This window comes from Amblyomma mixtum, chromosome 7 (genome assembly GCF_055824585.1).
Source record: "Amblyomma mixtum isolate Tamu chromosome 7, ASM5582458v1, whole genome shotgun sequence".
In the NCBI taxonomy this organism is placed as follows: Eukaryota; Metazoa; Arthropoda; class Arachnida; order Ixodida; family Ixodidae; genus Amblyomma; species Amblyomma mixtum.
In genome coordinates, this window is record NC_143018.1 from 109,313,831 (window position 1) to 109,326,061 (window position 12,231).

The following is a 12,231-nucleotide window of genomic DNA, read 5'->3' on the forward strand; positions in this document are numbered from 1 at the left end:
GCCCCTCCTGCTAGGGCCAAAGCACTGGCCTGCAGTATGGTTAAATAAATAAACAGAGTCGACGTCTAGTTGGTCTTGCGATGATGCAATACAATCAGCGGTGTTGCAGTGGAAATAAATTAGTGTAAGAAGCGAATTAACACAGCGACTGCCATGAAGCAAGCGAGCAGGAGGAGAAATTTGGAACCGGAAGTAGCGGTAGCAGACGACTTTCCCATGATCCTCTGCGCTGAATCTGGAAACGCCCCTCACCCGTTTCGGGTGAATGGAAAGATGCGCCGCCGCCGCGCTAGCCAGTTGCGTATGCGCAGTAACGGCGCATAGCTAGCGTGCCGGGGCCGCCGCCGCTGCCACGCACTCTCTCTCTCTCTCCTCGTTGCTTTTGCAATCCTCCAGGTTAACCAGAGCTAAATGACTCCCAATTTTTATGACTAGGGTTCAAGGCTGTCGCCGGACGCTCCCTCCTCAGTGTTTTTTTTTTTCCTTCATGCGGGCTTGTAGGCATGTGCCAAAACGGAAGGTGCTGACGAGCAGACGATGCGATGCCCCGGCTAAGCCCGTCAGTCAGAACGACGCACCAATGGAATGCCTTTGGCGAAAGCTTTCCGTATGATGTCAAGTGAGCCAGAGTAGAGGACGAGGACATTTGCTTGTGGAAGGAAAGAACGAGCGGGCTTTGATTTGAATTTTTACAGCTTTTCGGGGCGCGCATGGCTTTAGTATATTGCAGAGGTTAGCTTCGACGCCTCATCTATGCAGTGGGCTTGTTTTTAAAAATGTCCAGACCCTAGTTAGTTGCCCTTTAAGTCAACATAACGTTTCCAAAGCACTACCAATGGCTTAGTCAAGTGGCAAAATCTTGAAGCCCTGATAGAAGCCACAGAAAATGAAAGTGATCTGTGCCTGCATGTTTATTTTTTTTTTTTGGGGGGGGGGGATAAGTAAGTTCAGCTGCCCGTTTAAGACTACAGTCTCAAGAAAAAACACCTGGAAAAGCCAAATTAGCACTCTCCTGTCATGCCCCAGTTAAAAAAAAAAACCGAACCCAACTGGGATCGCTCACCCAAAAATTTAATTTGTGCAAGAGTTCGTGGACTGCACACGACATCGACATTTGGGAGTTGTTACGCCGTTACGGGAACCACACCACTGTATTTCCCTTTTTCAGTAGCCCCTTCTCTCAGTTCTAGAGCGACATTTAGCGATCCACTTCGGAACACCTTCGGATGACAGCACGGGGAGCTGAACGATGGGGATGCCAGCACGAGATGCCAACTCTGTTTATCCGGGCACATTACAGCTGCACAATGAGACAGAAACACAGCCGGCTCCAAAGTAGTAATCTCACTGAAGTTACATGCCAGTTATACCCCTAGAATGAGATCTGCCGCTGACACCAGCAACTACCAACAGACCAACATGAGAAGGAACCCTCCCTGAGCCCGACAAACACCATGCAAATATGCAAATACCTAACTACACCATGCCCAGAATGTAAGCGTTCCCTTGCGCCTGTCCTTCCGCAGACCTACCTTGGGTTTGTTGCAGGGGTCGGAGTCGTCCGAGAAGTAGCGAGAGGCAATGAGCAGCACTGATCGAGGCGGTGGCGGACTCGGCGCGAGACCGCACACTGAAATGCTGCTGCCGCCGGCGGTGTTTGCGACGACAATTCCCGTTGTGAGCCCTTGCCTGCGTTTACAAATGCACCGCCACCACGGGAGGCAACAGACCACGACCGCGCAATAAACGGTCGTCACCAAGGCCAAGAAGAGCACACTACTATGCGACCGTTCTCAACGCCACAGAAGTTGACATCGCGCGCGCGTCATTTCCTACAGTGCACGGTTCTAGCACGGTGTAGACTGTAGTGGACAAATTGGTAGCTGCGGCGCAAAGGCGGCATGAAGCTAGAAACGTGGACTGCCGAGAGGAGCACTACGGTCGCTAGGAGCACTGAGCAGTGCAATGACCTAGGGTCTGACAACGGTTTCTCTGCATGCGAAAATCGACTGCAGTGTTTCGTTTCTCATGAAGGCGCTATTACCTTCAAGTATTTTTCTGCAAAAGAAGAACATGCAGTGACGAGATTTATATATCGTGCTACGTGCTGCTCGGAAATAGCACATCAGCGCCGAGGTAGTGCCCCTGCCCCTGTCTGCAGTCGAGGATTTCTACTGCTGCTCCCGCCTTCTCCACTATTCATTGTTGTCACTACTTGTGTTTTTTCGCAGGTTCTCTAGGTGAGGTCACATGGGACAACAAACAAAGCATTGCCCACGCATTGACATCCCGCGCACGTCTCGCGTCTAATGCACACTGCTGAAGTACTCATCATGGGCCTATTTTGAACTTCATGAGATCAACCACCGGCTTTTGTGCGCTAAGGGAGTAAACAACGCTGAAAGTTCATTTACCAACAAATGATATAAAGCGTTAACACGTGACCTAACCGAGATAGACTGCAAAAAAACTACAATCGTCGCGGTACGCGCGCGCGCGCGCAGTTGTGAACATGTGTAACGTTCGGCTACTTGTTGTATGATCCCGGTTTGTTGTCTCCCGTTGTATACATTTGGAAACACTTGCGAAGGGTTACGGCGCGAATTATCGCACGCACCGCTGACGGCAGCAGCAGTTCGGTGTGCGATCACCAGCTGGGCGCCGTGTCCACAACCGCCTCGACTGGTGCCTCTGCTTCCCGGGCGACTGCGATATCGGCGACAAACACGAGGTAGGTGCGCGAGAAGGCGGACGCAATGAAACGCTTGCATGTTCGCCATGCTGTTAGGTTTTCTGGCACTTCCGAAAATATATGCGCATCGATTCTGAGGCCTTGATTTGTTGACTATTATGCATGGTTGGGATAGCAGCTAGATGCTGGAGCACATAGCGAGAGAAGCAAACCGGGATGATATGAGCGCTGCTGGCTTGTCCGCTTTAGATGCCTTCATTCGAGGTGTGCATGGTGTGTGTCCTGCTCAGCAGCTTTGTCGCGGTCACTTAGTCTGTCGGTAGTTGTTGGCGTAGCGTACACGCGATCCAGCTGTCTCAACGGCGAATGATCCTATGCTTGGAATGTTTGCAACTTTCACGAGCTCTAGGACTTTCCATTGAAGGCTCCCTGATCGTCGGCAGATTTTTTGCTGAACTGTTGTGTCCATCAGGCGCTAGCTGGTGGAAGTAGCTGCAGAACCGGTCTGCAACAGTCTAGACAGAAGGCTTTTCGACATCTCCCTCGCTCGATGGAAAGATCTATCTGGGGCGCCTCTGGAAATCCAGTATGGATGCTATAGAGATGATCCGGCAGCGGCACTAGCCTTAGGTCCATTTGATTCGCTCTCCATGATGTGCAAGCAGTTAATGACGGTTCAGAAGTTCCGCACTAATGCGCAGCACGACACAGGCACCAAACTGAAACGAATTCTGTAGTGCAGGCAGTGCAGGCCTACTGCTTGTCTTCTCCCTGTTCTCCATTCACTTGTTAGTACCAGCGGTGCCTGACTGTCTGTAATTCTGATCGAAGCCTTTATGTCTGCCTCCTTGGAATCTGTACTTGCCTGAATAAAATGCTTTGACTTAATCGGTGAGGTGGCAATCAGTGGTGAAAGCAGCTAAGGATCACAACGCGTCTGCAGCCAGCATTCAGATGGCCATTGAGTTGGACGGGCTTGGACAGCGAGGGTGGAGAATTTGACGATGTTTTTACATTTCTATCACTGAAGCTACCGAAGTTGCAGCACAAAATAATTCCAAGCTATTGTGAAGATGTGGTCACCAAGTACTTTGATTTTGAATTTAAAAGGCTTTTTCACCTATCGTGCGAAACCTTTGACAAACTTGTCATCTGATACAGGATGTCATTATTCTTCCCAGATGTAGCAGGGGTATGTCCGAGTATTGACGTGCTTGGTTGTTTTGAGCTGCTTGGTGGGCAGTGTGGCGCGTATGCACTGGCCAACCGCTTCTTTATAGCTGTCTCATCTGTGCACACTTGCACTGAGCGAATGTTGGATTTCCTTAACAGCGTGAGTGTGGAAGCGATTGCCTGGGCAGACAGACAGGAGCCAGAGCACAACAAAGCTGACTTCCTGATGAAAAGCGCCGGTAAGGGGCCTTAAAACACAATAGGATGTGTTGATAGCCGCCATCTCGAAATCAACAAGCTGACGGAGTCTCCCCAATCTTACTATAACCGTAAGGTGTCCCTGCAGTGTCTCATGGGTTGCATACCTTCCCAGGACTCTTCTGAGGGTCATGCCTCTTGAAGAAAACTGCCCTCTTTATCAGAGGGTGTGCTAAAGTAAATAACGTTTCATGTTGAAAATGCTGTTTTTTGAGACCTCTGTGCAGTGGAGCTTGGGCAGTCGTACCTTGGATTTTCACTATGCACGGTTTTTCCTGGAGCTAGGAGAAACGTGGGTGTAATGTGGTGCTCACGTTTTAGCACTTCACACAGTTCACTAAAAAAAGGTTGGCAGGTTTTATTAATGGCAGCTCAAGTAAATGTAATGTATGCACTCACTCTTTGCGGTCGCAGGAGGCACTTGAGTGGCCAGAGGAACTGCACTTGGTTTTCCCCGCAGGGGGCATCTCATAAAAGAGATGTTTGTGTGTACTGTGCGACACCACAGACCGCGATCACCCGCCCTTAGCCTTGCATGGCAGTGCCGTGTCCAGGGAAAAGGGGATCCTGGTGGTTGAGCCAATGCCTAGTGCTTGTACCTTTAAGGCCCCTCGGTGGAGGCAACACACCACTTTGGGGGGGTGGGGGGTGGGGGGGGGGGAATTGGCAGTCGTCGCTTTTGTAGCAAAAGCTACACTAGGCTAGTCAGCGGCGCATTTCTTGCCATAACCATGCGCCGTAACATGGCAAGGCGCTGAGCATGTTATGCGCGGCGGCGCCTATAATACCTTTTGTTATGTATATCCTGGCCTAGCTGACGTAAGCCACAGAAATTTTTTTTCTATCCTCCCCCCTATCTTTCAGTTTTTTATCTTTTCTTACAACGCTGCTGTCTCCTGCTCTCTTCTTGGTTCTTCTTTTTTTTTCTGGTGGCTAGGCCTTGTGTGGAGTAACTACCCTGAGTTAGCCCCTGTTACGCTTCGCCTTCACCGTGTGGAAAAACTGGCGCGGCTGCAGCAGACTGCCGATGAGTCACTAAAGGGGACGCGAGGTCAACTCCCGGATTAGCCACGGAAGTGGCAACAGTAATCCTCCCCTGCAAGTATCCAGCGCAGGAAGATAGCTGGCAAGGTCAGCAGTACTTGACCTTCCCGAGAGGACCCAGGGGTCAGCTGGTCCTGTCAAGTTTGACAGCAGCATCCGTCCTCAAAGGAGACATTGATGGCGAGCGTTTTCACTACCCCGCATGGCCTTGTGCGTAGCCTGGCCCTTGCACTGATGAGGAGCACGTGAGACCATCTTCAAAAGGTGTGGGAACGTCACTCGCGGACCTTCCAGACGCGATGTAGATGGCACCCTTCTCTCAATCTCAACACATGACGGGGGCGTGTTCCCTAAGGAGAGAGTGTGTGATGAGTGCCTCAGTGAACTTTTCAGGACACGCTTTCCCCGGCAAGCCCGACCTCCATCTAGGGATTTCAGGGAAAGAAAAACCTATAAAACTCTGCACTGAGTACTCTCTAGGAATCAAAATACCGGCCAACGTCCCAACCCTCCTCGCCATCCCACGACCCCTTCACCGGGAGCTTGTCATCAGGCCGCTCCCGAGGAATATGCACCCGTCCCACCGTGAGCAGCGCCGCAGAGCCTGTGCGAAGGCACTCCATCGAGCGTACGGCCCCGAGCCGGACGCCGTATGGGTGGACGCTGCCTGCACGGGTGATGAAGCGACAGCAGCTGCGGTGGACTCCTCTTTATCCGCCCTCCTCACACTACCTCTCCCTCCAGACACCTCCCCAGAGGCTGCAGAGGAAGCCGCCATTGCACTTGCTATCATTCGCACGGAAGCCCGGTATATTTTAAGTGATTCTAAAACTGCGATTTTAAATTTTGCTCGAGGCCGAGTCCATGTCCCTGCTTTTGGCATACTGGACTCGCCCGATGCACCCCCGCCCCGCCAAGTGGAGCTGATATGGGTGCCCGCGCACTCCGGGAATCCCGGAAACGAGGCCGCCAACCTTTTAGCCCGAGGTTCTTTAAACCGGGCTCAGGTGGCCTCGGATCGGGGATTCACGAAGGAGCGCATGCACTAATTCAGCGAGCTGACGCAGGCCTACAGAGCCTCACGCCAGCTCTACCCACCGCCCCATTCCTCCCTAGATAACAAGCAAGCAACACTCTGGCGTAGACTACAGACACACACTCTCCCATCACCCCTTACCCGAGCCCACTATCAGCCCTCCTTCCCCACTCCTGCTTGCGCCCTACGCCCTGAACGTTTGACCTTCCCTCCACATCCTACCAATGATAGCATTTGCTAGCTGGGCAAAGAAGTGAGGGATTCATGATTGATTTCCTTTCAGTCACTAAACGGCTGCCGTCCTAAGCACTGTCTCATGTTCAAAATTTATCTGCAACGAACATTGCACGTTTAGCCCCGTTCCCTCTTTCAGTCACCGATTCCACAGTATTTATTTAGTTTATTTCAATTAACAAATCTGAATTCTTTTTATTTATTTCCTTACTATTATTATTGTTATCATTATCGCAGTCATAGTTTGTTTTTCATTTTTTAACATTTTGAGCACCTGTCAGTCGCCGCCAGTCTTGGCCAATCCCCCAAAGTGGGTACGCGCCATTAGACAACAAAACAATTTCAGGAGAAGGAGCGGTAACTGTCTCATCTCGGTGGACACTCGAACCACGTATAAGAGAAGGGAGAAAGGTGAGAGTGAAATAAAGGAAGAAGTTGGTGCCTTAAAGGAGGGCGCCTGAATAATTTCGGTATCTTTGGATATATACTGAATTCTCTGGGAATTCGCATACCCGCACACGCTACAGATTTACTCTCCCTCGCGCCAGGCACGCCGCGCTTATCCTCAAACCTCTTCCTTAGAATTACCACCTTGAGTACCATCAATCCCGCCGAGTCGCGCGAGTTAAAGCGCTCCATAGATAATATCGCACTTCAGAGGATGTGCACTGGGTCGACGCCACGTGTGGCCGAGACCATTCAGTAGCTGTGGCTTACCATCCAGCAGCCCCCCCCCCCCCCCTCACCCACTTCATATACCCCCCCCCTTTACCACGGATGCGGCTTATATAGTTAGCGATTCCAAAACAGCCATTCTTAAAGGGGTGAAACACCAAATTTGTGGTTTCGCGTTATATTTCAAACATTTCTCATTGCTGCAGAAAGCATGATACACACTCGAAGATTCATATATTCACAGTAAATAATTTAATATCGTATTTTTAGGGAACGATCTTCGGTTTCGGTTCCTGAACGCAGAGGTGGAGAGTGACGTCACTATCTAGGATGCTCAACTACTTTGCCTGGTCACGTGGGCCCACAAAGTTGTGAAGCACCTACTGCTGCATCGTCTGCTTTTTCACACACGTGCTGACCAACGCATGGAAACAAACAACGGCATGGCTAGTCCCAGCAGCTCGGATTTTGAAGAATCAAATTTCAATGAGGACATCGACTTTTTTTCTTTTTGATCGCACGATCGCACGCTAATATCGCCTTCGCGGGTTCGCATGAGGATGCGAAGCACTTTGCAAAATGCCAGTAAGCATGAGTTCGGCAATACGTTGACGAAAACTAACCGAGCGAGTGGCGGTTCGCAGCAAATGCGGCTCGCTGGTGCGTCAACTGCGCTCACGTGGCTCGTCACTCGTGCCTCATGGCGGCGGCTATGGCTGCGCCCTGCTCATCGTTCGTCACTGTATTTTGGTACGACGTCACTAAAACGTTGTTTACTCTACCAGCGTAGTGACGTCAGCGTTGATCGCGCTAGCGATGGGTCTAGATCGTGAGATTGAGCATTTAGGTAATCTTTGGAACCGAATTCAAATATTTTTTAAACGTTTGTTGTGTACAACACCAAACACAACAATGGAACCAAATATGTGAAAGCGTCAACGGACAGCTAGGAAATAAGAAGATATGGCATCTTCTCAGCACCTGCTCGACCCAGAACAAACACGTCCCGTGCAACAGAGTCAACTGTACAGACTCGTACATAAATATGAGGGTACAACTGAAGACCTAATCAAAGAGCTAGCAGAAAGTTATCTAAACACGGATGATGGCACCACACAACCAGACTACCGGGGGACTCTTAATCCAAATTTAGACGCAGACGTCACAGACACAGGGGTCTGGTACGCAATTGGAAAACTGCGGACAACATCTGCGGCAGGACCAGACAAAGTAACAAATAAGACTCTCAGGAACTTAGACGCAACGTGGATCGCGGCGGTTACAGACCTTATGAAAAAATACTGGCATGCAGGCAACATACCACAAGAGTGGAAATACGCGAAAATCACTTTTATTCCTAAAGCGGGTAAGAAACTCAGCACTGAGAATCTATGCCCAATTTTATTAACATCATGCCTAGGCAAACTCATGGGGCATGTCATCCTCAACAGGCTCCAAAACTATGCGGAGGACATGAACCTCCTACCTGAAACAATGTTAGGATTCAGGGCCCAACTATCTACCCAGGACATACTCTTGCAGCTTAACAAGGACATAATTGAAGCTGACGAGGGAACAGGAACGAAAGCAATATTGGGTTTAGACCTTGTTAAAGCTTTCGACAACGTCACCCACAAAGCCATTTTGACAAACTTGTCAGAAATCAACCCCGGAGAAAGGACGTACAACTACATGCGATCCTTCCTCACTAACAGAACAGCAGTGATAACGGTCGGAACAATAGAGTCTGCCCCAATCACACTAGGAAGTAAAGGAACGCCACAGGGCTCCGTCCTGTCCCCTTTCCTTTTTAACCTCTCCCTCATCAAAATTCCCCCCAAACTGGCACAAATACCAGACCTACATCACACGTTCTATGCAGATGACATCACACTTTGGGTAACCAAAGGATGCGAAGGCTACATAGAAGACACACTCCAAGCAGCAGTGGACATCATTGAGGCATGCGCATGGGAATCCGGCCTCACTTGTTCTGAGCAAAAATCTGAACGCTTCGTGATCCGTCGTAAACAAAGAGGTAGGCGTACCACGACTTCCCACCCGCAAATAAACGTCTATGTTAATGGACGATCTGTCAAAGAGGTACAAACCATGAGAATACTGGGGTTGTATTTACAAACAAATGGAAAGAATACTGACACACTCACTAAGCTAAAACGCACGGTAGAAGCGACGGCGCGATTAATCCGCCGCATAGCTAATCGCAGAGCAGGGGTGAGGGAAAGAGATTTATGCCGACCAGTGCAGGCCTTTGCGCTAAACAGGATACTTTATGCCACACCTTATCTCAAATTTGCGAAAGCAGAAAAGGACAAATTGGATAGCATGATGCGGCAGGCCTATAAGGCTGCGTTAGGACTCCCACTAAATGCCTCAACCGAAAGGCTTATGAGGTTAGGAATTCATAACACCTACAATGAACTGAAAGAAGTCCATTTAATGGCTCAAACAGCGAGATTAACCAGTTCCAGAACTGGCAGGAGTATTCTTACCAGGCTCGGAATTGACTTTCAACCTACGAATAAAGATGCTAATGTAGACTTACCCCGCGACTATAGGACGGCCCTACTAATCAAACCACTCCCCAAAAACATGCACCCTATACACCATGAGGGTAGAAGACAAGCACGAACCAAAGCCTTACATAATAAATACGGACAGTGCGCTGGAACACTTTATGTAGATGCGGCAGAATACAAACATACCAATGCCTTTGCAATTGTGGCTGTGAACGAGCATGGTGACCACATCGCCTCGGCAACAATCAAAACGAAATCCTCTGAAACGGCAGAAGAGGCGGCTATGGCCCTCGCCCTAGCGCATACCCAAGAGAGCATCATCCACAGCGATTCCAAAACGGGTATCAATAATTTCGCAAAAGGACGAATTACAAAACACCTCCCTTAGAATCCTTAACGCAACCAAATTCTCACCAAATTATTCCGAATTGATATGGGTCCCAGCCCATTCGAGGAATCCGGGGATCGAGGCAGCCCACAATAAAGCCCGAAGTTTCGTCGACCGGGCAGTGGATGAGTCTGGCTCCCTGAATTTCACGAAGGACTCCATGATCACATATCATGATCTCACCAATCATTTTAAACTAGAGAGGAGAATTCCCCCACCCCTCCGGAAAAAAGCCTCACTAAAGAACAAGACGTTACGTGGCGTCGTCTACAGGCGAGATCGATACGCACCCCATCACTCCTCGCGCACATTTATCCAGATCTTTACAACCCAAACTGTAAACACTGTGGCCAACGAGCCACCTACGATCACATCCTGTGGGACTGCAAGATAGAGCCACCTCCGGGTGATCTAGTTACCGCTCCTTCTCTCGAGCGGTGAGAGACCGTGCTGGCTAGTTATAACCCCAGAACGCAAGTTTTGGCGGTGGAGTGGGCTGACAAAGTCGTCGAGGGCTGCTTACTCCCGACCACTTAACGCGACCTCTTACCAAGCTCTTTCCGGCGAATAAAATGTTTTACAATCAGTGTACAACACCTGGCTGTGAGTGCCCTTGCGTACAGAGGAATCCCATAGCAGGCTTTTTATAGCCTCAAAATTTGTTGTCTCCACCCCTTTAAGTTCGCCTGCGGACACGTCCATCACCCCGCGTGGCAGATATTGAGAATATGCACCCTAAATTCTAATAGGCGTATCGAACTCGTGTGGGTGCTGGCTCAATCAGGCAATCCCGGAAATGGGTCCGCCGATAACATAGCCCGAGGACTTATTTGGCGCGCAAATGCGACCCCAGCCGGGATTCCTCGAGGGAGCGGTCACACACGTTCTCAGAACTCACCCAACAAGCACGCCTTGCCCGTCGACTCTACCCCCCTCCCCACCTTCGCCTATCCCACTCCCCACAAATCCTCTGGAGGCGACTACAGACCCGAACCCTTCCTACCCCTCAGCTTCTATCCTACTTCCGGCCCGTTTCCCCAGAGTGCACTCTCTGCGGAGAAGCGCGCGCCACCCTGGACCACATCCTCTTCGGCTGCCCTGCCGATCCTCCCCTGCAGGGACAACCCGCCATCGGGACAAGGGAGGAATGGGAGGCCCTCCTTGCGTCGCAGGACCCGTACACGCAACTTTGCTGTGGCAACCGGGGTGCCAGTGCCATGGCCCTGTGTGGCCTGGACACATGCGCGTAATGTGAGGGCTGTGCGGTGGTCCTGAGACCTTGAGCGGTTTAACCTCGCTTGTTTAATAAAGTTTTCCAACCATCCATGGGGATCTTTAATATGCATTGACATTGCACAGCACACGAGCGCATTTTAAGTATCGCCTTCATCCAAACGCGGCCGCCGCGGCCGGGTTCGAACACGGGTACTCTGGCTCAGTAACCGAACGCACTAAGCGCTGAGTCATTATGGCGATAAAGATCGCCTGGAAGCCAATGTGCACACGCGGATCAGGAAGCGCCCTGTGAGAGAATTGTGTGCCTTTCCTCTCCTATGCAATGCTTCCACCGACGGTTTGCAGTTGCACCAAGGAATAATAAATCTAAATTTCGGTCTTTCTCGGCGGTGGTGCATACTTTTCAAGGCTTTGTATTAAGCGTTTGAGGAATTTGCATAAATCAAAGCAACTCTTCAGGCAGAATGCGCATGCCAATAAATGGGGGAATATAACTGTGTAACCTTCAATCAGCCACCTTGTGAATATTGTAGTGTCTTGTACGGCCTTATTCAAAGCGCATTTGAGAGGCTGATTGCTTCATAACCAGTGCAATGCGGTGGTAGCCTCCTATGTGTGAACGGCGACTTGTTTCATAGCTTGTTTGTATCGAGCGACACCAGTCGCTGCGTTGTTGTTTTTGTCTTTGTGAGGGACTACGGTCCCTTTGAATGAATAATGAGTCCAATAAACTCCTCTTCAAAGAATTGAAGCCTTTCCATAACCCATGGTACTGTCCATGGTATATTTATAAGAGAGAGAATAACTTTATTTCAACAGGAATTCGGGGCTCGCCCCACGGTTCCCGCACGACCCCACTGCACTCAAGTGTTGATGTTCCTAAGGTCCATAACACTGGCAGCACGGCCGGTGGCGATGGTATGACGGCCAGGTGCTCCGAGCGCAGCAGGGTCTC

General features: G+C 50.2%; 1 protein-coding gene across 4 annotated transcripts in view; it reads right to left on the reverse strand.

Moving 5' to 3' along the window:
* LOC149337173 (uncharacterized) overlaps positions 1-12,231 on the reverse strand; it is a 168,560-nt gene that overhangs the window by 111,002 nt on the left and 45,327 nt on the right. For 3 of the 4 annotated variants that reach the window (XM_089553365.1, XM_089553359.1, XM_089553366.1), the window contains exon 1: positions 1,533-1,826. The exons of the other annotated variant lie outside the window; for it this stretch is intronic. The gene's annotated coding sequence lies outside the window, so the exon portion shown is untranslated. Of the gene's footprint in view, positions 1-1,532; positions 1,827-12,231 lie in introns of those variants that run through there. 4 annotated transcript variants of the gene reach the window in all.